We start from the raw sequence: 27,469 nt of genomic DNA, 5'->3' as shown, positions 1-27,469 counted from the left end.
GTTTCATACATCTAACAGCGTCACACTGACTTATCTGGTGAGATTTGCCAGTGTACTCATTTTTAACTGCTGACAATTCTACTACTACTGTGCTATTTTTTCAAAGAATATTTTTTTAACCTTTTTTGTCCTACTGGAGAACATGGTTAACAGTCCTTTGATCTCTTGTATAATGCCTTAGGATACATGCATTACTGTTCCAAAGCATTTTAGCGGCCCCTAAATGCCATGGTACAGAGAGAGCTCAATGACAGTCAATGAGTGATTAAATAAGTCACCCTACTGTAAGCTGAAAAAATGCTTCCAGCATGAACAAACGCTAAAGATTCTCATAAGAATGCTGCAGAATTGAGTGAATACACTAATTAGTAAATCACAAACCATGACATTTCTAATTGATTATTCTTTACATACTGTATTGGGTAACAAACTGCTTAGATCAGTGCTCCTATTAGTCTTGTTAATGGAAGACAGATGTACTTCAAATGGTCAGATTTTATTAAACTGAAGGTAAACTGGACAGGAAGCAGTTCTAGCTGCCTGGACCTCCCCTCAAGCAGTTGTTATCACAGTGGAATCCTGCCAAAACCTGTATATTCCTGGGGAGAAAATGTTGCATGCTTTACTTCAAGAATAGACCAGAAATCCACATTAATTACCATGTGTGATGGGGAAATAAAAATGCTTTTTGAAGTCCTAGTATGTACAGTAGGCAAAGGGATAACTGTACAGCTCGGACAAGCCCAAGCCCCCCACCCCAAACAAATGAATTCTATCATGTGAAACTGCTACCAGTATAATAATGTTGCAGTAACCTAAGGCCCCTTTCACACGAGCAAGTTTTCTACGCGGATGCAATGCGTGAAGTGAACCCATTGCACCCGCACTGAATTCATTTGAATCGCTCTGTGCACATGAGCATTTTTTTTTCAAGCATCATCTCTGCGTTGCATGATAATCACAGCATGCTCCTTATCAAGCATTTTTCACACAGACCTGGCTCCATAGAAGAAAATGGAGCTGCAAACTTACCGTATGTTACTTAGCAACAGTGAAGGTCTATGCAACAGGAAGTTGCTCTTTCAAGTATCTGCATCCTGCTTGTCCTGTGAGGAACAGCTCCAACAGTTTGCAGCCAGCCCTTGCAATGCATCTGCCACAATGCCGAAGACACCGAAATCTATGGATGTGGAGAACTTGATTATACTGATAGAAGAGAGGCCCTCTATTTGGGACAGCCGGACCGGGGAGTACCATGACTGGTACAAGAATGATGCTGCCAGGGTGGAGATAACCCAGGAGATCTTCACCAAAGTTTGGTCCAAGAGGACTGAAAAATCTCACCATAGTTTAGGTAATCAAAATGTATTTTTGTTTGTGAACATTACCTTATATTAAATAGCATAGTACATGTCATAAACTGTAGTGTGTAGCATGGCACATGTAATTTTTTTACATTTACTTTTTTAAATTTTTGGTTACATTTTTAGTTGATGAAGTTAATAGCAGATGGCGGAGCTACCGGGACCAGTTGTGCTAAGAAATGACCTAACAGGGCCGCAGTGGATCCAGTCTGCTAAAAAAAGACCTTATCTTTTTAAAGAGCAACTTATGTTCCTCATAGATCTTATTGATTTAATACCGTAAGTTGTATTCATTTTATGACCATAACATGTATATCTATGTTTGTCAAATATTTTATAATTGCAAGCTATAACCATAGACACTATAGTGAACAGACCGAGCGGCTGCTAGCCCTACTATGAGAGATCAGTCTTGACTAGCCACAGTAGCAGAGGAAGGCAAGAAGTTGTTTGGGGGGGGGGGGGTAAACTGTTTGAAAATGTGCACTGGGTCCCAGTCATCTGTAGTTATGCTACTGGGCATATGTGTTGGCCCATAACCAGTATACATTATAGGTTGAAACTTTTTAGTGACAAATATGCAATATGCAAGGTATTTTAATGTTTGCATTGTGCCTATGGCGCTTTTATAATTTGTAAGATGTTGCCCATGTCACTGCCCTTTATTGTTTGTTTCCTATAGCATTTTTTTAAACTTGTTATGTAATAAATAACTTACTTTCAGAGGTATTTTGGTGCATTGTCCAATTTCTCCATACACGCACACATGTTTAAGTACTTTATGAAACATTACGAGCACAAATATGAGTTACATAGTATTATTTTATTTGTTCAAAAAACACATATGTTCCAAACTTTATTAATAAGGTATTAGTGTATACTTGACACCTATTACTACAAAAAAGAAATGAACCTCAAATATGTAAGCTCGCAACCCACGTCAAGGGTCCTTATTGGCTTGCTAGTCCCTAACTAACACATAAACTAAACATTATTCTATCCAGGAAATGTGCAAATCAAAGTATTCTTGCGGAAAGTAAAAATACAATTTTGAGTATGCCAACGGGTACTGGACTGTTGTTGTGAAGGAAAGGAACATTGAGGGGACCTAATGTAATCTGCAAATAACTCCCTCAGCTGATCCTGCTCTTCCCAGGTGCAAGGTGTTGGTTTTTCCAGTTGCAGTAGAAATTTCCATATCATCATTATGCTGTAGTAAGTTCTGACAAAATTATGTAACACTATACTACACATGCTTTGATGACATAATTGAAATTCTCAGGATCCAGCTGAATAGATGATTGGAACACACGCCAATTACTAGATAAGATCCCAAAGGCACACTTGACGTACCTGCTTAGCCGATAATTGAATGTTTGACGTATGTCATCTAAACCATGCCCGGGAAACGGACACATAAGGGTGGAAGAAAGGGCAAACACCTTGTTACCAACTATTATGTATGGTACTGGGAGTCCTGAGGAGCCATGGAGATTACAAGGCTTGGGTTGGGCCAGTTGGTTTGCCTAAAGCCACCGACACATTCTGGAATCCCTGAAGAAAGTGACCACTACTGCCTAGTTGGTATTGGCATCACAAAAGGAGCATCCAAATTGTGGAACAGGTTGCCTTCACCATTCAAGCAATAGTAGACGTCCCCATCCTAAATTCATAATCCAGAGCAGTGAAAAAATTACACAATAGTGGCTGCAAGATATGGGTCACAGATTAAACATGGTGTAGGAAGGACAAAGAAGGTATTTACCTCAGGGTAATATTCACACACAGCGCCTAATATTTGTGTCTTGTAAAGTTATCCCGGGACGCAACTCCTCCAACAGCAGGTCAAATGTATTGATAGACATGAGGCAGTAATTGAAGAATTTAGGTGGGTGCTGCCATAGGGCCGCATATAAAGTCTGAAATTGGCCTTTTCAAGCCCGCTCAGAAATAATTGGATGCACCCACATCCGCTTCCTGCACAGTTCCCCCTTAACACATCTTTCTACAAACTCCAAACCGCTGGGGGACAAGCCAGGGAAAGAGGACATTCTGCTAAGGAAATTTAATCTCCACATTCCACAAACTAAGCAATATATGTAAACCTACACACAAAATGGAGCTTTCCTAAACAAGAAAGCATGCTGGGGCTATCTATATGTGTTTGGAGTTATCATGTGATAAATGAGGATGGAGGCGTTTGTTTGTTTTTTAACACGTGTGAAAGACGCATGGATTGCGGAGTCCACCCAGATGGAAAAAACTCACTCATGCAATCACATTCAAAACTGACCAAGTTTCACTGAGCGCATCTTGAATGCATCCTGACATACTCTGTAATGGTCGTGACAAAGAGGCCTTAATATTTGGTGTCCTAGGAAAAACCTCTAAATACTTTAATTTTTTTATATGCCCTCTTTTTCACAAATAAGCATAAATGTTCATAAAAATGAACAATGGACTGTAGAACTGCATAAACTTGCAAAATGACAAATAAATAAATGGAAGTTTTTGATCAGGGGTTAAGCTCATTTGGATCCAAATGCAAGTGTGACCCTAGCAATTCTCTCTATTTTTTTTTTTATATCTTTTTCTCAGTAGTATTTTGTGAACAGGAAAAACTATATCTTACAGAAACAGCAATAATCACTTAAGTCATAGGAGGATAGACTTTGTTTCAGCCTTTAGGCACCATATTGCAATAGGAAAAAGCCCTGAAGCAGGTGATGGTATTTTCAAAAATAAAATGCATGAGAGAGCTGTGGTTTCAAGCCAGCTTTTGTATAATTATAGTCAGTCATTCAATCAACATATAGGAACTGTGCTGTTTCTACTAATATGAATTTCATAATTCCATAATTAGTGCTTTATATAGTAAAATGGATGTAATTACTGTTCAACTCATTAAATCAGTTTCACTGTCTCATTGAATTAGAAAGCATGTTTTTTTTCTATCATGTGACAACATGTTTTTTTAGCAGGCTCTATAGACAACAAGACGTATACATAGAGCAGATGTCAGATGGTAAAGTTGTGTTGCTTGCAGATCATGTTGCTTCTGCCAAGTCTCGCGAGCTTTCATTCAGACACAGTTTCTATTAATGTCTGTACTATCGAATTTACAGAACTGAGGCAGCAGATGCACTTCTAGGCACTCAACTACTTAGGATCTTCACAGTTTCTAACTTAAACTTTCAAACATTTATACAGGTAAGTGTCACTATGTTTCTGTGTTTCAAAAAGTCTCTTAAGCTATGTGTTTTGAAATGATCTGTTGACTGAGAAAATTTCAGAAATAATTAATACTGTTTTAGTATGTGTTAGACTGTATTCAGCCTGCCGTCATCTGCAGAAGAGCCTGGAGTATTTATTGTAAAATGTATTTTCAAAATTGAACCTGACGATTATTTATTATGTTTTATTTTATTATTGTGCATGGTTTTCTAGTAGATAGATGGCAACAAATTATTTATTGATATTGCAATATTTCTTTAATGAATTATTTGAGCTGCTACATGGAGATGTACATATTTTGCCACTATAGAATATCTTTTATGTATAATGGAATGATTTGTATGACAATGTCCGAAACAACGTAAGATTACAATCTGAATTAAATTATTGATAAATATAATACATCATTTATAATATATATTATATAATTGCATATAACAATGTTTTATGTTAGTTGTTAAGTAATATATATTAATATAATAAAAAGATTTCTGTTAGTGGTCTGTAACTTGTGGCTCTCCACCTGTTCGGAGATTATTAGTTACAAGAAGCCATAAAAGCTGCACACTTTCACTGTCTGCAGACCTGTGATTTACACAGTTACATAAATACATACATAGTCAAAGTTTATATTTATAACTTTTTAGAATTTCACTCATAGCTATTGGAATTACAGATCCCTTCTGTTCATCTGACATCTGAACTAAATATTTAAAGAGAAGATAGATGATTCATCTATACAATATAACCTTCTAGAGTAGTCTGCCAGTGGCAAAATAAATAAAAAAAAAAAAAAAAAAAAAATATATACATTTAATATAAAATAAAACATAAATAAATAAATTGAATACTAGAAATATGTTGTTTTTTACCAGTTATTTTTAATCATTTTGTGAACTTATTGTGATATAGCTACTGCTTTCAGAACTTTGTAGAACAAAGTAGTACTTCACAGGGAACTTGCTTTCCAACTTTAACATCGTCAAGGATTCAAGCATGTTACCATAATTGGCTTTATTTATGTTGACTCTACTCTATTGTTAAGCCTGCCAATGAAATAAAAATGTGCACTAAAAATAATTTAATAATAACTGTGCAATGTGTTAACTTAGGTGGAAAATATCTTAGAAGCTAAAGGAAATTATAATAATCGCATCCCAGAAGCTCTGTGCACTTAAAGACAGACAAACAACACTGAAGTCCATTCTAATTAACATACACCATGAATAGATTTATTGTTATGGTAGCTACAGTGTGACAGACGAACATCAATACAGCTTTGTAATATATTTTTATAAACACTAGTTTATTACATTCTGTCTTCTTCTGACAGTTGTTAAGCTGTGCAAGAAATAGGATTAGTGCATCTAATATTAGAGGAAATAAAGTTATAATTATGTAAAGGGCATATGAGGGCAGTGGAGAATATTCGGTTCCTAGCTTCAAGACAATGCAAGAGACTATATTCTTATAAATAATGGCAGATAATGATTTTCCTTTCTGTAAATACAATGCTATCCAAAAGCATGGTTATTAGTGTTGATCGAGCACCAAAGTGCTCGAGTGCTCAATTAGAACACCTCGGGATGCTCGGGTGCTCTACCGAGCACCCGAGCAAAATGGAAGTCAATGGGAGAACCCAAGCATTAAACCAGGCACCCCCTGCTCTGAAGAGGAGAGGGTGTCTGGTTCACAGGAAAAGGTCAGAAATTAATGGAAACCCCACTGAAATGGTTCGGGAACAGCATGGGGAGGATGTCTGGATGCATCTTGGACTCCCAGGTCGCTGCTGGGAACAATGTTGTCAGAGTAGTACGCCAATTTTACAGACTGATAATACGCACAAAACCGAAGATAAAAATCGATTTTAGAGGAAAAATTGTTAGGAAACATTACTTCCTGTATATATACTTGTATATAAAGTGCAAGTGCTGCCAAAAATTACAAGCAAGAGGCACTCCAATACAACCTGTATATCACATAAAGGAGGGCCTCATTCACATTGTGGTACAATTGTTCAGGTAGTGGGACTCCTACACTCATAAAGCCTATGCACTAAGTGAAAGGGCTGCCAAAATTTACAAGGAACCGGCACTACAATACACCCTTTATTACACATAAAGGAGGGCATCATACACACCTTTGAAAAATTATGATTAATGGCTGGTGACTAGTGTTGAGCACGAATATTCGAATAACAAATTTTAATCGCGAATATCACCACTTTGATAATTCGCAAATATTTAGAATATATTGCTACGGTATGTATTTGTTTTTCGAATATTCATAATTTTTCATCATCCAAATGAAGTGAACAGTACACATGATTCCTCCGTGCTTAGGGTGTCTGGTTCCCAAAAAAACTGTTCTTATCTGTCCGGGCTCCCTAGGATTTCAGCGCCCATTGCCCATTTCCATGCGCATGGAGCATCCCCATCACCATGGAAACGCCTTGGGATTAGAATATACCATCGGATCTGAGTTGAGCATCTCACAACAGCGAATAGTCGTGTTCACTTCAGATGGAAAAAAATGACGAATATTCTAAAAAGTCAATATATAGCACTATTGCTATATATTCGTTTTTTATAATATTCGTCATTGAAGAATATTCTAAAAATACGAATATATAGCAATAGTGCTATATATTTGGTTTTTTTAAATATTCGTCATTTTTTTCCATCTAAAGTGATTTGTCATTGGCCCACAAGCAACTTAAGCAGGGTGGAATCAAGACTTCAGATGGAAAAAAATGACGAATATTCTAAAAAACAAATATATCGCACTATTGCTATATATTATTTTTTTTAGAATATTTGTCTTTTTTTTCTATCTGAAAACATGATTCCTCTATGCTTCTTGCTTGTGGGCCAATGAGTCATTGGCCCACAAGCATGAAGCAGGGAGAAATCATGTTTTCAGATGGAAAAAAAATGACAAATAGTCTAAAAATACGAATATATAGCAATAGTGCTATAGATTAGTTTTTTTGAATATTCGTCATTTTTTTCCATCTGAAGTCTTGATTCCTCCCTGCTTAAGTTGCTTGTGGGCCTATGACAAATCACTTCAGATGGAAAAAAAATCTGAATATTTAAAAAAAACCCGAATATATAGCACTATTACTATCGAAAAAAACGGAAAATGTCCAGCTCCAGAGATAGTGGTAGAAAAATCAGTATCTTTATTATGTGGTGGTTGAAATCTTCAGTACAGTCAATGCATTTCATACCATCATATATTCAAGGTCCTTCCTCCGTTTTTTTCGCTACTTACTATCGCCTTCAGGTGTGACTTCCGTGCTCAATATAGTGGATTAGCAGGTGAGAGCCGTCTTCTACCTTTATTGGGACTGTTTTCATAGCACTATTGCTATATATTCGTATTTTTAGAATATTTTTCACGGACGACTATTCTAAAAAACTAATATATAGCAATAGTGCTATATATTCACTTTTTAGAATATTCGTAATTTTTTTCCAACTGAAGTGAACACGACTATTCGCTGTTGTGAGATCCTGAACTCAGATCCGATGGTATATTCTAATCCCAAGGTGTTTCCATGGTGATGGGGACGCTCCATGCGTACGTCAATGGGCACTGACTGGAGCTGGCTGAAATCCTAGGGAGCCCATACAGATAAGAACTGTTTTTGGGGAATTAGACACCCTAAGCAGGGAGGAATCATGTGTACTGTTTTCTTCAGATGGATGATGAAAAATTACGAATATTCTAAAAATGAATATATAGCAATATATTCAATATATTGCTATATATTCATTTTTTCGAAGATTTGCGAATATATGACGAATATTCTACAAAGTATTAGTCAAATATCGCGAATTCAAATATAGCCCCTGCTGCTACACTACTGGTGACCCTCAAAAACATTAGGAGCAAGGGCCTGCTGGTGACCCTCTAAAACATTAGGGGCGAGGGCCTGCTGCTGATCTGACCAACTAAAACATTAGGGTGAGGGTCTGCTGCTGAGCTGACCATCTAAAACATTAGGGGTGAGGGTCTGCTGCTGAGCTGACTCTCTAAAACATTAGGGGCGAGGGCCTGCTGATGAGCTGACCATGGAAAAAAATATGGGCGAGGGCCTGCTGCTGAGCTGACCATGGAAAAAATTATGGGCGAGGGCCTGCTGCTGAGCTGACCATCTAAAAAATTATGGTTGAGGGTCTGCTGCTGAGCTGACTCTCTAAAACATTAGGGGCAAGTGCCTGCTGCTGATCTGACCATGGAAAAAAATTATAAGCGAGGGCCTGCTGCTGAGCTGACCCTCTAAAACATTAGGAGCGAGGGCAGCCTAATAAGCATGATATGATGGAGGAGGAGGATGAGAAAAAGAAGATTGAACCATATACCCTTTTTTGTGGTGGAAGGGGTGCATGAGAATACAGTGTATTCAATACACCATATAAGCCACATTTAAAGTGCCATTATGTTCAGCCACTTCCCTCTGGTTGAGTAGAGAAGTCAGGGGCATTCCAGGCCTTGTTCATTTTTATAAGAGTCAACCGGTCAGCATTTTCAGTTGACAGGCGGATGAGCTTATCAGTTATTATGCCCCCAGCAGCACTAAATACCCGCTCTGACAAAACTCTGGCGGCATGGCAGGCCAGCACCTCCAAGGCATAGATCGCCAGTTCGTGCCACGTGTCCAGCTTGGACACCCAATAGTTTTAAGGTGTGCTACGTACTCTTTCACCATCTTCCCAAATTTTTTCCTCCTTGTGACAGTAGGCCCCGCATCAGAGTAAGGTTGTTGGTGGGGTGTTATGAAACTGTCCCAGGCCTTGGAGAGTGTTGCCCTGTCTCTGTTGGAACTTCTGTGTGTTCCCCTCGTCTCCCTTCCTCAGTTGCCCAAGGAACTACGTATTCTGCCGCCAGCGTTGTCAGCTGGAAATTTTTGGAGCAGTTTTTCCACAAGGACCTTCTGGTATTGCACCATTTTCCTAGTCCTCTCCACCACAGGATTGAGAGATGAGAAGTTCTCTTTCTAGCGGGGGTCGAGAAGGGTGAACAACCAGTAATCGGTGTTGGCTAAAATGCGTACAACACGAGGGTCATGGGAAAGGCAACATAACATAAAGTCAGCCATGTGTGCCAGAGTCCCAACAGACAAGACTTCGCTGTCCTCATCAGGAGGATGACTCTCAATATCCTCATCCTCTTCCTCCTGTTCGGCCCATCCACGCTCAACAGATAGAATAAACCTGCTATACTTTTATAATGAGTCAAAAACACATAGATCTATATAGCGATCACCTGTAAGTCAGGGGCCTAGGGGCTAGGGGCTAGGGCCATTTTTATATGGGGTAAGGTTCTGGACGGGGTCCCTCTTATCAGGGCGGGTGGTCTGTGGTTAGGCTATCAGGGCCAGATTAGCACCCCCCTGTAGGGCAATATCAGGGACAGTTCTTTGCCCACCCTGTCCTTCAATACCACATCATCATCTTGCCCAGGGATGGATGTTTTTTGCTTTCCCTCCTGGATTCATCGATGTGCACTGGAACCCCCCGGATTGTGGTATGACATATGGTTTCTGATTTGGTGCCGCCGAGCACTTGTTATTGCCTACCACATCTATGCTTTTTGCTTAACTTTAATAATTTTATTTATTTTCATTTTGAGGGATATCTTTTCCATTCACACGTCCGCAAAATGGGTCCGCATCCGTACTGCAATTTTGCGGAACGGGTGCAAACCCATTCATTTTCAATGGGGCCGGAATATGCTGTCAGTATCCGCATTTGCGGATCCACATCTGCATTTGCGGATCCGCACTTCTGCATCTGTGCTTCTGTTTCCACAAAAAAATAGAACATGTCCTATTCTTGTCCGCAATTGCAGACAAGATTAGGCATTTTCTATTATAGTGCCGGCGATGTGCGGTCCACAAATTGCGGAATGCACATTGCCGGTGTTAGTGTTTTGCAGATCCGCAAAACACTTACGGACGTGTGAATGGACCCTCATAGTAAAATTATTAAAGGTTACGTTTTATCTTTATGTATATTGTAATGGATTGCCTTCCTTGTACAATGTTATAATATACTTTCTATGTTAGAAAGTATATTATAGTGCATTTATATTGTGCGGCAGTTGTGTGCGGTTCTGCTGCGATACTGCAGGTATATAGAGGGACAAGCGTTATTGGAACAAATAATTTCTACTAGTGTGATATACCAGTCGTCCCCAAAAAAAACTGATTGAAGCGGGGTGTTATATACCAATATACTTTCTTTATAGTGCATTTGGGTACTGTATAGTGCATTTGCGCATGCGCGTACGTGAAAATTATATTACCGATATTTCGCATTGAAAAAAAAAGTAATGGAGATCGCAAATTCGAATAATACATCTGGTATGTCACTGTCCATGTTGTGGGGCTATTTGTGCACTTCTAGTAATTATTTCTTGGCTGCAAATATGAGCTGAAGGTTTTTAAAGTTCGCCTGCCATTAAAATGAATGGGACCCGCCACAAACTTGCGGTTCGCGAACATTTGATCGCGTTTGCGCGATCGCGTTCGCAAATCGTCCCGGCAGATATTCATCCATCACTAGTTGTGACTATCTGATAATATTTTCAATCAGAGCAACCAGGTTAAGCGCTATGGACAGTGTTGCTAAAAGCTTTTAATTGTGGAATATTGGATAGCAAGAGGGAAGGGACAGTGCAAGGAGATCATAGGGAGAGTTTTTACACACTGTAGGGAGATCATAGGGAGAGTTTTTACACACTGTAGGGAGATCATAGGGAGAGCATAGAGAGACTGCAGAGACAGTGCATGGACTGTAATCTGAAGCTGAAGGGATCCATAGGAGACAGCACAGTTTTCATCAATCACTGTGTACGGCACAGAGATTTTTGAATTGGAGTCAATAATATCTAATTCTACTGTTATTAAGGTGTCCACCTTGTTTACTAGATAAGCAATTCTATTAGGCCTTGATTCTCAAATTGAGGTTAATATTCTCTCTACTTCTACTGTTATTAGGGTGTCCACATTGTTTAATAGATAAACAATTCTATTATGCATTGATTCTAAAATTAGGGTGAATAACCTGTCTACTTTTACTGTTATTGGGGTCTCTACCTGCCTGTCACAGTAACTGTTTCACTACCAGAGAGGACTAGCTATGCATGTTGCTGCAATGCACAATTTTGTACACCGAGAGACACTATCCCTGCATGCCTGGCTATAGCTTCATGACAAATTAATTCATAAAGCTAATTTCTAGGAGAAATTCAGCAAAGCGTTTGAATAAAAATTTTTAAAACTTTGCTCATCTCTAGTAATAATATACTTGAAATATATAAAAATATATAAAGGTATCTCTGAAAAGGGCAGACTTTTGTGGATAAAATTGAGCCACCACACAGCTCCTTAGACAAATATAATACATAAGGGTTCATAATATGGCATTGCAAAGCAAAAATCAGCCTTTAATTATTATTTTTTATATACAATTATAAAAACACAAGAAAATTATACAAATCTGGTAACAATGAAATCTTACTGACCCAGAGAAAAAGGGAATTAGCCAGGGTTTCCACATAATGTAAAAACAAAACCCAGAAAACTATGGCAAATTTTTTAATTTTTTTTCCATTGTCATCCCATTTGGAATATTTTTTCCAGCTTTCCACTACATAATATGCAATAACAAATGGTGCCATTAGAAAGTGCAACTTATCCCACATAAACAAGCCCTCATATGGCTTTGTTAATGGGAAAATAAAAGCCCGGAAAAAAAAAAGAAAACACAAAAAAAATGGAGAATTGCAGGCTGTTGAAAGGGTTGAAAAATGTAATAGACTTGGAAATGAACTACAAAACTCTGAATATTGGTTTGAATGAAATATGATTTAAAAATCAGAAAAATATCCAATAATGAATTACTGAAATATCTTTCTGTTCCTAACATGGTGATATTATGGTACAATAAGAATAATTTCAACAGCATAGGATGACTACAAAGTTAATAAATACGACATAGTCACTTCACTTAATGTGATGTGGTCTGCAGTAAACTTCTGTAATCTATGACTATAACTAATATGTTGATTGGGACAAAACCTGGGTAAGGTTTATTTGAAATACTTTATTTACTGTATTTAGTTTTTTAAACTCAGTACTCCATTCCACTGAAATTAGCTCCTAGTAGTCCAGCTGGCCTACTACCAATGTTAGGTTCACCTAGCTTATAGGTATGGCATCAAACTGTGCTGTACTCTTGCTTGCAGAGGCAACTGCCTCCAGGACACCTGTCAGTTATCAAGCTCATTTGATGACTCCAAGTGTGTCTTTCATAGTGGGTGCATGCACCACGGCTCCCACAGAATATGGTTGGATTGACAACCCTTTCTATCTGCTAGTAGCATAGCAAGCATTTGCAGTGGCTGTGTATTAGGCACACTTGATGAGTCAAAGAGCTGATAACATAGTGGGCTTATGCACCACGGTGTCCGCAGTTACTTGGTTGGATTGACAACCCTGCTTCACTGGTAGCAGCATCGCAAGCATTGTGAGCGCAGTACATTGCCTGTAAAGTGATAAGAGTGAGAGTTAGTGCACATGCTCTCCCCCCTCAAATTCACTGAATATTTTCCATCTGTCAGTGGAGTGGGGACTTAATTTTTAACCATGTTTTTTATTTTGGTTCGTTAATTATAATTAAATAAGTGTACCACGTTCACATTCAGATTTTAACTTGCAGTATCAATAAAAGCGAAGTATTAATTCACACCTGGGGCAAGATAGGTTCAACGCCTGTTCAGGCATCTGTAAATGACTATAACTATAAACAAATGTAATGGAGAAATGGAGAGCTTGTCCACCCGCATCAAACCAGATTGTTTTTTTCCTTTTAGCAAAGGATCACCAAAAACAGAGTGTTGGCATCCTGATTAGATGCTAAAGGCAACTAACTGATCAACATTCACCTAATATTTGTAAAGCATGTACAGTAGGTGTTCTTTAAAATGTATCTCCCCCTTTTCTCATTATTTCATTTTTAGGTCCATAACTCTAGTCTGAATAATTTATTAATATATCTTCATAGTAGTCAAAGCTAGAGTTAAAAGATAACATTGATGACTACCAAGAGTCACCACTGCAGGGAGCTTACTGCATATTGTCTTCCAAAATGTATCATTCAACTGTGCTGTACTGTGATCTTATTTATTTTTGAATTGCTGCAAACTGATGTACTTTGGTAGAAGTTTGTCTCAAAGAAATCAATCTCAAAGAAACAGATTTCATATACTGTATATACACCAGTGTCTTAGTCCAGTAATGATTTGTTTTTACAGAATCATGACATACAGCAAAAACAGCATGGTGCTGTGTTACCCAGAAACATCTATGTGATGTTAACTACTTTTAAGTTTAAAAAGCCAAAAGTACTATAGGAATTATACCATAACTTGCAACCATAAATTTTCTGGTTAGCCAATAAAGGTCCTGCTATAAAACATGAAAAATTAGAATGAAATAAAAAATTTTTAATAAATGATTGAGAAACTGGTGTCATATTCTGATACAGTTGTCTGAATATATATCACAAACACAAAAAAGAGGTGAAGAAGGTGATGATAAGAAATTAATGCATTTATAACAATTTGGGTCATTTTTATTAATGAACACTAGTGGACAGATAAGATGTATGACATTCAGTTTACTATGCTATTTTAGTTTAATAAAGACAATAAATTACTATGAATAACACTGTCAATTAAAATTTATTTAAAATCCCATAGTTATAGCCTCATTGGTGTATTTTTATATAGAGCAACACATTATTTTAAAGTCATAAGGGAAATGCTTCTATATATATTAATTTGTTTGAAATAAAGATTGTATTTAATTTATGTTTGCACTTACAGTACGTTCTCTACATGTCCAGGAATACTTCCATTGCTGTAGGCATGAGGATTAGTACACTGTTATTTAGTGAGTATCAGTATGTACTATGAAAAGAAAACTTCAAAAATTACATTCGGACAGTTCACCGAATTTTCCAAAAAGATATGATTTGATCCGAATTTTTTAATGACAAAACACATAAAAAAAACTGCTATTTCCTCTGCGGCAGAGAGCCTGTATATTGCTGCAGAACACTGTGAATTGCAGAAACATGCATAAGTAGTCGATTCACCTGTTTAGTCAGTTATGGGGCCAAAACTGGCCAAATTACTCAATTGTGAACTTAAACTTATAGGTCAATGTTAGCGTTAGGTATAAAGAACTGTGCAGTGGCCCAAGATTGTACTATAGAGTAAAAGAGTGCACCCCTTTTACACCATTGTCAGCTGATATGCTTATATAAGTAGTGGCCCCATGACACAGTGGAGAGGGTGTCCTCGTGGTTTATTTTTCCCTTCTTCTGATCCATCACAAGAACAACCCCCTGTCTTTTGAGCCTCCACCTTCACACAATTAGCATTTGGTCAGTAATCTACCAGTAGGCCAAAAAAAAACAGTAGTGAATCCAAAACAGAGATGACACATGATTGGAATATTTGCATGTCTTCTGTGTTTTGGCTTCCAAATTATGAGCATATCCTGATGCAAAATAGGGACCGTGTGATAGAGGCCTAACAGATGGTCCAAAGACAGGATCCATTGTGTTTTTTATTTTGGTCCAATCACAGTGGAGTGGTGAGGAGGCAACTGCATGAGGAGTCAACACAATGGCCCAGTCACAGAGTGATGAGGGTGGCAACAGCATGAAGAGTCAACACAGTGGCCCAGTTACAGAGTGGCGAGGGTTGCAAATGCATGAGGAGTCAACATAGTGGGCCAGTCACAAAGTGGTGAGGTGGCAACCGCATGAGGAGTCAACAAAGTGGCCCAATCACAGAGTGGGAAGGTGAACAACAGCATTAACAGTAACAGCACAAGATGGTGGGTGGCAGCAGGAGAAGATAGCAGCAGAGCCAGCAGGTGTGTGGCATCAAGTGGTGGCAGCATCAGAATAGTGTCTGAAGCAGGTGGCCAGGAGAAACGGTTCCCCCGGTTATACCTTTGTGAGAGGTGATGTGGCAACCGCATGAGGAGTCAACATAGTGGCCCAGTCACAGAGTGGTGAGAGTAGCAACAGCCAAATGGTGATAAAACGGCTGTCACTACACAAGCAACTCAGCATGCATCTGGCCATTTGCGCATTTGGACTCGGTGGGACGCCCTGTCTCCATCTCCACTGCATACTGCCACGGTGGGTTGGGTTCATCTTACTGTTCTTCCTCATTGTCCTGTACCCTCTCCTGCAACTAGAGATGTCCCGAACTATTCGCCGGCGAACAGTTCTGGCGAACATAGCTTGTTCGCGTTCGCCGCGGCGGGCGAACATATGCGATTTTCAGTCCGCCCCCTATACATCATCATTGAGCAAACTTTGACCCTGTACCTCACAGCAGACACATTCCAGCCAATCAGCATACCCTCCCTCCCAGACCCTCCTACCTTCTATCAAAAAGCAAGGACAGCATCCATCTTAGATTCATTCTGAAGCTGCAGTGTCACAAATTTGACTAAGTTGTAATCGCAATGCGATTAATACAGGTTATATTAATCGCATTGCGAATTCAACTTAGAGCTGGGTTCCTAATGGTTGTATTGCTAGAATATAACGAAGATTGAGAATATAGTGCTATATTCGTTATATTCGTCAATTCTAGCAATACAACCATTAGGAACTCAGATCTAAGTTGTAATCGCAATGCGATTAATACAGGTTATATTAATCGCATTGCGAATTCAACTTAGAGCTGGGTTCCTAATGGTTGTATTGCTAGAATATAACGAAGATTGAGAATATAGTGCTATATTCATTATATTCGTCAATTCTAGCAATACAACCATTAGGAACTTAGCTCTAAGTTGAATTTGCAATGCGATTAATGCAGGTTATATTAATCGCATTGCAAATTCAATTTTCCACACTCTGCTTCAGCTGCGTAATTTTCCATGGGAGTTTTGCCATGGATCCCCCTCCGCCATGCCACAGTCCAGGTGTTAGTCCCCTTGAAACAACTTTTCCATCACTATTGTGGCCAGAAAGAGTCCCTGTGGGTTTTAAAATTTGCCTGTCTATTGAAGTCTATGGCGGTTCGCCCGGTTTGCGAACATTCGCGGAAGTTCGCGTTCACCGTTCGCGAACGGAAAATTTTATGTTTGCGACATCTCTACCTGCAACTCCTGCTACTCTCCTGTCACTTATGCAGAAAAAACACCCATTTCTGTATACATTGCTTATGCGTGAAAGTCCTCCTCTCTCCCAGTTCAGCTCCCACAGGGCTCAGGTGGCACTGCTCATAAAGTCGGTCCAACATGTGGGGAGTGGAGTTCAAAGGGGGGAAATGTTGCATGTCAGGCAATGTTGGGGAACACTATTCTGCCCTTGCAATTCAAGGAGGGCATGTTTTGCAGGGTAAGAGAAGCTTAAGTGAATGCACAGTTTCCTGGCTATTTTCAGGATGTCTTGCAGTTGAATGGAAGACTTCAGGATCTGCTTTACAACCAGATTATGCATGGTTCAGCTCCCCTTGATGCAGCGCCGTCCATGTTTCCAATTTTCAGTGGGCGAGGATAGAACCAGGATTCAATTTCCTCTTAAAGATGCGGAACAGTTCCTCCCTGATGTGCAAAGCAGGTGAAGAACATTGTGACACCACCATGATCTGCACAGGTGCTATGCTGGAGTAGTACTCCATATTGTTCCCGCAGTGGAGGCTGAGGACAAGGTGGAGGATGAGGGGGCAGAGGAGGAAATTGACACATGACTCACAGCTCGAGAACATGGAGGTGGTAGTGCCGACAACTGGCCAAGTTACTAGGGAGGCTGGGCAGGAATCACATTTGCCCAGTGGGCCATAAAGGAGATACATTGCCCTTGACCATAGTTACAGCTCCACACTTTGGCGCTGCCATGAACTTTAGCAAACACCTACAAGCTCAAGGACTAGCACACCTTTTGTTCAACATACGTGTGCAGGGCGTGCATGGCTGGTACAGCCTTTTTGGGAAGTAATGACCGGTTAGGACTCTCCACCTTGGCTTGGCACAAGCCATCAGTTCTCTGAAAGGTGCAGAGTCCACTACATGGGAAGGAAGGGACTGTAGTACCAGCAACTTGGCCAGGAGCACGTTTAGCTTCTGTGCCGTTGGATGAGTGCACGTATACTGTTGTCTTTTTGCAATCTCCTTGGTGATCGATTGCTGGCGAATCAAGTGATGAGGAGTAGGAGTAGGAGATCAGGAGCATCAGGACTATCAGGACCAGTAGATGATGGGAAGGAAACACAGCTCCCTTCTGCTGAGGTGGTGGAGGCTTGACTGCTGGAGAAGTAGTGCAGGCCACTGGGTGATGCAGTGGTAGCTTCATCAGGCTGTGCCACTAAATTAGCACCACAGTTTTCCCAGGCCAATTTATGATGACTCTACATGTGTTGATGCAGGGCCGTGGTGCCAACATTGGCACCCTGGCCACGTTTCACCTTCTGCCCACAGATTCTACAAATGAAAATGTTTTTTCATCAATGTCTTGATGAAAAATTCCCACACCGGCAAGTATGGCATTTTCCCTCACCACTCCATGCTGACTGCCTGCTGCTGTTGCCTTCGTGAACCTGTACACCACTAGTTCTTTCTGGACAGATATTCTCCTGAGTAGCAGACAGTCTACTCCAGGCACATTTGGCTCCAGACCTCACACTGCTGCCACCCTGCTGACTAATAACCACATTAGCACCCTGCTGGCTCAGCTGCTGCCTAATGCTCAAGTTGCCACCTTCATCCCCTGAGGATGATGAATCCCCCTCTTCACCCGACTCCCACGTGCGATTAGCTACATCATCATCCACTACTTTCTGCACGTCACTAATGTCACCCTCATCAGTCTCAAGGCCACGTGCCTAATCTCTCGCACTACCTGATCCCACACAACTCTCATGCTGGCAACTAGATCCCCTACTGGAGAAAGCAGCGGATCTCTCCTCCAGATCTTGGCTGGGCAGTAGCTGCTGACTGTCCTCAATAAGCTCATCCTTGCTGAAAAGCAGAGGAGATCCGACAGCATACAATACTTCCCAAGCACAAGGAACAGAAATTATAAGAGGCAGGCTCAGAACAGGTGAGGGAAAATAGCTTGTTCCCAGGCCATGCCAACTAAGCTATGTGTCAGAGGAACCCACCAACTCCTGGATGGGGGTGTCTGATGTCACTTGACATGATGTTGAAGGCCGAATCAACCATTCAAGTACAGCTCAGTTACTGGTCAAAATAAGACCACTGGATGACACTGGCAGCTCTGGCCTGTCGCTGCGATAGCTGCTACCACTCCCTTCTTCTGCTGCTACGTCTGCCAGCTCTAGAAACATTTTGTGCAATGCATGTTCCCTTAGAAAGGCTTGGCACCTGTCTGTCAGATATACTGTACTATAACAGTAACTGTAAGTGTAAAATAGGAGTAGTGTCAGGCCGCAATTTTACCTCAATTACACAATTAAGGATTCATGGATTTCCTTATGTATAAAAGAACATAAACACCCTAAAATATGTAGTACCAGGCCACAATTTCACCCCAATTACACAATTAGGAATTAAAAAATTGAAATATGTGAAAAAGAATGCGAAAACCCTAAAATTTGTAATATCAGGCCACAATTTTGCCACAATTACACAATTAGGGATTAACAGATATACTTATGTATAGTGATGGCCTTGCAGTTCGCCCGGCAGTCGGTTTGCGGTGAACTTTGCATGTTTGCGATCCGCCGAACATGCGAACATATGGCAATGTCCGCGCGCACCATATTCTTTTGTATTGCGCTGAACTTTGACCCATGACACATCCATCAGGTGGGACAGGACAGCCAATTGAGATGTTTCAGCACATGGACACACCCCCAACCCTAAAACAGAACCCGATCTGGCAGCCATTTTACATTATGTGTTTTGCTGGTGTATTGAGAGGCTGCATTTTGGAGCAGGGACAGGCTGTTAGGAACTTAGGGACACCAAACGCTAGCTAATAGGGACACAAAAGTCCTTTTAAGGACTGGTAAAGTTGTGCTATCGATATGTGTGATACACAAAGGGGTGTGATATACTTATAATATACTTTCTAACATAGAAAGTATATTATAGTGCATTTGTATGCTTCCAGAAAATACTGATTGATGGCTGCGATCTATCAGCTTCCACAAAATAGTGATTCAGGTTTTCCATATACAGTACCTTTATCCACAAAATTACTGCTTGAGGGTGATATACCAGCTTCAACTAACAACTGATTGAGGCCTGCCATATATCAGCTTCCACAAAATAGTGATAGAAGTTTTCCATATACCTGCATCCACAAAATTACAGCTTGAGGGTGATATACTAGCTTCAACTGACAACTGATTGAGGCCTGCCATATATCAGCTTCCACAAAATATCAATAGAGGTTTTCCATATACCTGCGTCCACAAAATTACTGCTTGAGGGTGATATACCAGCTTAAACTAACAACTGATTGAGGCCTTCCATATAGCAGCTTCCACAAAATAGTGATAGAGGTTTTCCATATACCTACATCCACAAAAAAAAGATTGCGGGTTTTGATATACCTGCTTCAACTAACAACTGATTGAGGCCTGCCATATATCAGCTTCCACAAAATAGTGATAGAGGTTTTCCATATTCCTGCATCCACAAAATACAGATTGCGGGATTTGATATACCAGCTTCAACTAACAACTGATTGAGGCCTGCCATATATCAGCTTCCACAAAATAGTGATAGAGGTTTTCCATATACCTGCGTCCACAAAATTACTGCTTGAGGGTGATATACCAGCTTCAACTAACAACTAATTGAGGCCTTCCTTATCTCAGCTTCCAAAAAATAGTGATAGAGGTTTTCCATATACCTGCGTCCACAAAATACAAATTGCGGGTTTTGATATACCTGCTTCAACTAACAACTGATTGAGGCCTGCCATATATCAGCTTCCACAAATACTGCTTTTCTCTAGGGACTTTGGCACAGGGTCATTTTGAAAATGACAGGCAGAGGAAAAAGCAGGCCGTTCCGCAGGGGTGGTAGGGGTCAGGCAGGTGCACCCGGCCAGAGCCTAAGTGGGAAGTTGGAGAAGGTGCGTGCAATTATGTGAAAGGACGCACCAGCCTTAAGCTTCTGCACCCTCCTCATCCTCTGTATCTGCACCCTCCTCACTCTCTGCTGTATGCACCCCCAAAGACACCACCACCATAGCCCCTCCACTGGAGTCATAGGAATTATTTTCCCATCCATTCCCTGACCTTACCAATGCGCAGCCATTCTTGGCATCGGATGAGGAAGCGGAGGTAGCAACGGCCGCCACCCAGCGGTCTGACGACAGTACATAAATCAGCCCAAGGAGGGTGGTCCCCGCTGTTGCTGCCTACTCTGAGATCTATAATGTCAGTGGTGGTAAAGGTGACGATGATGACGTGTCGATGGACGTCACTTGTGCCCACAAGAGAGGAAGAGGAGGGGAGTTCAGAGGGAGAGACGAGCAGCAGATAGGGAGGAGAAGGAGGAGAAGCAGGAAGAACTCGCAGTGCACAAGAGGCAAAAAGCAGACTGCAAATGTATCTAGAGCGAGCCAGCCACCATGCATGGTCAAATCTTGCGCTCCCAGGATGCCTGCACATGGCTCCGCAGTGTGGGCTTTTTTTAACGTGTCAGCTGCTGACAATAGTGTTGCCATCTGCAGCCTGGGCTGTCAATGCATAAGTCGCTGTTAGCCCAACACTCACCTAGGGACGACCGTCTTAAGAAGGCACCTGGCCTCCCATCACCGAGCCAAGTGGGAGCAATGCTCAACGTCATGCCTCTTCTCCTTCTCTTCTCTCCTCCCATTTGTCCTACACTCCACCTTCCACCGTGCCATTGTCGCGTTCATCTGGCACAAGGCAGGCTTCCCTGGCCCAAATATTAGAGCGTAAAAAAATGAGGACGCTGGCTAATCCTATTGCCCAACGGCTGACCGCTGGCTTGTCGGAACTGCTAGCCCGCCAACTACTGCCATATAAATTGGTGGACGCGGAGACCTTTAGAAATTTTGTGGCCATTGGCACACCGCAATGGAAGGTTCCCGGAAGGAAATATTTCTCCCAGAAGGGCATCTCTGAACTATATGGCCACGTTCAGCGGCAAGTTAAAATATCTCTGGCACACAGTGTCGGTGCCAAGATACATCTGACCACAGACACGTGGTCTAGCAAACACGGGCAGAAAAGGTACATAACTTTTACTACCCACTGGGTGAACCTTCTGACGGCCATCAATCACATAACCCGTGGCACCTGTGTGGATTTGGTGTCACCGCCAAGGATTGCATGCAGGCCTGCCTCTTCTTCTCCACCTCCTACTCCATCCTCTGTCCCCTCATTGGTTGACTCCTCCTTTTCCACTAATACTGCCTCTTCCGCTGCACCCCCCAAGCTCCCCAGAACCTATTTGATGTGCCAGGTGAGACGTTGTTATTCTGTGGAACTCCACCTTGTATATGCTTGATAGGCTGCTCCAGCAGAAATGTGCCGTTAACGACTACCTGTACGATCTCTGCTGCAGGACAGGTTCTGGGGAGCTTGGTTTCTTTTCACCACGCCAGTGGCTGCTCAAGCGCAAAACACATGCAGACTTCTGAGGCCATTTGATGACATCAACAAACTGGTCAGTCGCAGCCAGGGTGCCATCAGTGACATGGTACCTTACGCCTTCTTTCTGGAGTGTGCATTGTGTCGTGTCATTGATCAAGCCATAAAGGATCAGAACCAGGAAGATGAGGAAGTCACAATGCTGGATGAATTCCCAGGGGGGGCTACACCATCTGAGACACATCAGGAGGAGTCTGAAGAGGAGTCAGAGGAGGATGGTGGCTGGGGGTAAAAGGAGGAGGAGGAGCAAGAGCAGCAGGCTTTTAACTTTTTGGGTATCCCTAGTGTCGTCCGTGGCTGGGAGGATGAGACCGAGGATGACATTCTCCTGGGCGATGAGCAGGAGCCAGGGCACTCCAGCACTTCCAATTTAGTGCAAATGGGGGCTTTCATGCTCCAGTGTTTGAAGAGGGACCCCCGTATAAAAAGCATAAAGGTCATGGACCTGTACTGGGTGGCAACGTAATTAGACCCCCGGTACAAACACAAAGTAGCCGATATGTTACCAGCATCACAGAGGGCTGTCAGAATGCAGCATTTCCAGGCCTTGCTGCGAGAGATGCTGCATTCTGCTGTTGCGGGCACTGGCAGAGGAATTTCCACCCACAGCGAAACAGATGCGGGTACAAATCCTACTGCGCCTGCAAGAAGAGGGCGGTTTGAAGATGTGTTGGTCACTTCGGATATGAGATCTTTCTTACAGCCAACCCATTGACAGCCGCCCTCCAGATCCAGCCTCAGGGAACACCTAGACCGACAGGTGTCCGACTACATTAAGTTAACGGCCAATGTGGACGCTCTGAGAAGCAAGGAACCCCTTGACTACTGAGTGTGCAGGCGGCTTGACCTGTGGCCAGAGCTGGCACATTTGCCATGGAACTCTTGGCTTGCCCCTCGTCAAGTGTCCTGTCCGAAAGGACGTTTAGCGCAGCAGGGGGGATCGTGACCAATAAGCGCACTCGCCTAGCTAACAACAGTGTGGACTACCTCACATTTTTAAAAATTAATGGGGCATATATCTCAGAGGAATTCAACACCTGAAATGACCATGTGTAATTGAATTTCCTCATGCCAGCCCACACATATCCGCAACCACCCAGAACAAAGAATGGTCCTTGTCTTATGTATATACAGCGGCATAAAAGGCCATTTATGTCAGGTGAATGACAAATTTTTGGGGACTGTACTGGCCGACAGTTACATATTTATCCTGTGAACCACTTAATGTACCTCCAGCCACAGAATCCAAAGTTCTTTGCTGTCAGGTGAATACCTATTGGCTGATTTTTGGGGCCTGTACTGGCCGACAGTAACATATTTATCCTGTGACCGCCTAATGTACCTCCAGCCACAGAATCCAAAGTTCTGTTGCTGTCAGGTGATTGCCTATTGCCTAAATTTTGGGGACTCTACTGGCCGATAGTTACATATTTATACTGTGATATCCTAATGTACCTCCAGCCACAGAATCCAACGTTCTTTGCTGTCAGGTGAATGCCTATTGGCTAATTTTTGGGGCCTATACTGGCCGACAGTTACATATTTATCCTGTGACCGCCTAATGTACCTCCAGCCCCAGAATCCAAAGTTATTTGCTGTCAGGTGAATGCCTATTGCCTAATTTTTGGGGCCTGTACTGGCCGACAGTTACATATTTATCCTGTGACTGCCTAATGCACCTCCAGCCACAGAATCCAAAGTTCTTTGCTGTCAGGTGAATGCCTGTTGCCTAATTTTTGGGGCCTGTACTGTCCGACAGTTAAATTTTTTTATCTCTAGCCGCATAATCACACCCTTGTCTTACTCCTCTGCCTCTCATTATGGTGGCGTATGAACCGAGTTCCCCATAAGGACCTTCTAATGTCACAGGGTCATGTGACTGTGCCCCCCACCCCATACTGTGCCCCCTTATACCCTGCATTGTGCCCTCTTACCACACCCTGTGTAGTGCCCCTAGTTATTCCCTGTACTGTGCTCTCTTATACCCTTTTATCCGGTCACGGTATGGCAGTGTTATCCGGTCACTGTACAGAGGTGTTATCCGGTCAATAGAGATGTCGCGAACATAAAATTTTCAGTTCGCGAACGCGAATTTACGCAAATGTTCGCAAATGGGCGAACCGGGCAAACCGCCATAGACTTCAATAGGCAGGCAAATTTTAAAACCCACAGGGACTCTTTCTGGCCACAATAGTGATGGAAAAGTTGTTTCAAGGGGACTAACACCTGGACTGTGGCATGCCGAAGGGGGATCCATGGCAAAACTCACATGGAAAATTATGTAGTTGACGCAGAGTCGGGTTTTAATCCATAAAGGGCATAAATCACCTAACATTCCTAAATTGTTTGGAATAACGTGCTTTAAAACATCCAGTGTGTGTATACGATCAGGTATGATGTTGTATCGATCAGGTAGTGTAAGTGTTACGCCCGCTTCACAGTGACAGATCAAACTCTGACAGACCAAACTCCCCGTTTAACGCACCGCAAACAACCGCAAAGAGTTGTCAATAGTTGACACACTCATGACATAAATTTTATTCCTCTATGCGTCAATCTTGGTGTAGTGATGACTGTGCTCGTGCGCACGTTCGGGAGATTGCAGGCAATGGCGGTTTTTCAAAGCCTATGGTCATGCTGAGGTAGTTCAGTGACAGTTAAGTGACCCAGAAAACAATGATTCTGCAGTGTGGGCCCATTGTTGGCATAGTAGGCTTTAATGATCACCTTAGATGATCACAAAGAAAATTTATGTTTTTTCTATGAAAAATTATCCAGCCGATCGCTTTTGGTCTGTTCACAATGAAGCAACGACCTTATCATCTGGGGTGTGCCAACATTGCCAACACACTCATAGAGGTGATCGCTTAATTGTGATACTCAAGCCCTTTCACCACAACAAGGTAACGAACACAAAGGGGAATTGACACATGTATGTGCCTTTTTTTTTGTTTTGTTTTTGCAGCCACAGTGCAGCACCAGAGGCCAGATAAATTAGGCATGTACACATGCCTGAAAATTAGGTATTGTTGCAAATTTATGTTTTCCAGGCAGAAAGTGTACTAAAACTTTGCGGCTTGAACCCTAGTTGGTGGCGAAGAAGTCACGCAAGTCATCCGGCATGCAGAGATTAAATACAGCAGCGTGGGGACCATTTTTAGGCTACTTTTACACTTGCGTTCGGTGCGGATCCGTCTGGTATCTGCACAGACGGATCCGTACCTATAATGCAAACGCTTGCAGATCTGATTTTTTCACATCATGAAAACTCAGATCTGACAGTATATTCTAACACAGAGGCGTTCCCATGGTGATAGGGACGCTTCAAGTTAGAATATACTAAAAGAACTGTGTACATAACTGCCCCCTGCTGCCTGGCAGCACCCGATCTCTTACAGGGGGCTGTGATCCGCACAATTAACCCCTCAGGTGCCGCACCTGAAGGGTTAATTGTGCGTATCATAGCCCCCTGTAAGAGATCAGGTGCTTCCAGGCAGAAGGGGCCAGACCCCCCTCCCTCCCCAGTTTTAAATTCATTGGTGGCCAGTGCGGCCCCCCCTCCCTCCCCAATATTATATTCATTAATGGCCATTGCGACCCCCCTCCCTCCCTCCCCAGTATTATATTCATTGATGGCCAGTGAGGCCCCCCCTCCCTCCCCAGTATTATATTCATTGGTGGCCAGTGCGGCCCCCCTCCCTCCCTCCCCAGTATTATATTCATTGGTAGCCAGTGCGCCCTCCCCTCTCCCCCCCCTAATTAAAATCACCAGGCCCCCCCCCATCATTGGTGGCAGCGGAGAGTTCCGATCGGAGTCCCAGTTTAATCGCTGGGGCTCCGATTGGTTACCATGGCAGCCAAGACGCTACTGCAGTCCTGGCTGCCATGGTTACTTACCAGTAGGAGGAGCGCCCGGCCGGTCACAGACATCGCAGGTAAGCATAATGCTTTTAAAATTGCTAAGTAACCATGGCAGCCAGGACTGCAGTAGCGTCTTGGCTACAATGGTTTCCGATCGGAGCCCCAGCGAATAAACTGGGACTCCGATCGGAACTCTCCGCTTCCACCAATGATGGGGGGGTGATTTTAATTAGGGGGGGAGAGGGGAGGCCGCACTGGCCACCAATGAATATAATACTGGGGAGAGAGGGAGGGGGGCCGCATTGGCCACCAATGAATATAATACTGGGGAGGGAGGGGGGGCCACACTGGCCATCAATGAATATAATACTGGGGAGGGAGGGAGGGGGGCCGCACTAGCCACCAATGAATATAATACTTGGGAGGGAGGGGGGCCGCACTGGCCACCAATGAATTTAAAACTGGGGAGGGAGGGGGGTCTGGCCCGTGCTGCCTAGCAGCAGCTGATCTCTTATAGGGGGCTATGATACGCATAATTAACCCATCAGGTGCGGCACCTGAGGGGTTAATTGTACGGATCACAGCCCCCTGTAAGAGATTGGGTGCTGCCAGGCAGCAGGGGGCAGTTATTACACAGTTCTCAGTATATTCTAACCCATGGTGATGGGGACGCTTTAAGTTAAAATATACCATCGGATTGGAGAAAACTCCGATTCTATGGTATATTAATAGGGACTCCTGACTTTACATTGAAAGTCAATGGGGGACGGATCCGTTTGCAATTGCAACATATTGTGTCAACGTCAAACGGATCCGTCCCCATTGACTTGCATTGTAAATCAGGACGGATCCGTTTGGCTCTGCACGGCCAGACGGACACCAAAAACGCTGCAAGCTGCGTTTGGGTGTCCACCTCCTGAGCGGAATGGAGGCGGAACGGAGCCAAACTGATGCATTCTGAGCGGATCCTTATCCATTCAGAATGCATTGGGGCTGTACGGATCCATTCGGAGCCGCTTGTGAGAGCCTTCAAACGGAACTCACAAGCGGAACCCCGCACGCAAGTGTGAAAGTAGCCTTAGCCCAAGGCATCTCATCAGGCCTTTTTTAGTCAAATGCATCCCCCACTGTCAGTCCCTTCGGGATCCATGCCTCATTCATCTTAACCTGCTCAGGACCGCCGTACGCAGGATTGCGTCCTGGCGGCGGCCCTGCTCTTCTGGGTGGACGCATATACTCGTCCTCTCGCGATAGCCGAGATTTCCTGTGAACGCGCTCAAACAGGCGCGCGCGTTCACAGGATCGGA

General features: G+C 42.5%; 1 protein-coding gene across 1 annotated transcript in view; it reads left to right on the top strand.

The window, feature by feature from the left end:
* The first annotated feature begins 4,491 nt into the window (after positions 1 to 4,491).
* The window catches only part of BCHE (butyrylcholinesterase), a 218,252-nt gene continuing 195,274 nt past the window's right edge, over positions 4,492 to 27,469 (top strand). Inside the window, exon 1 of the mRNA XM_040428177.1 lies at positions 4,492 to 4,574. The gene's annotated coding sequence lies outside the window, so the exon portion shown is untranslated. The remainder of the gene's footprint in view (positions 4,575 to 27,469) is intronic.

Source organism: Bufo bufo, chromosome 4 (assembly GCF_905171765.1).
Source record: "Bufo bufo chromosome 4, aBufBuf1.1, whole genome shotgun sequence".
Taxonomy (NCBI): domain Eukaryota; kingdom Metazoa; phylum Chordata; class Amphibia; order Anura; family Bufonidae; genus Bufo; species Bufo bufo.
The sequence above is the reverse complement of the archived record's forward strand: the minus strand, read 5'-3'. Positions and strand labels throughout refer to the sequence as shown.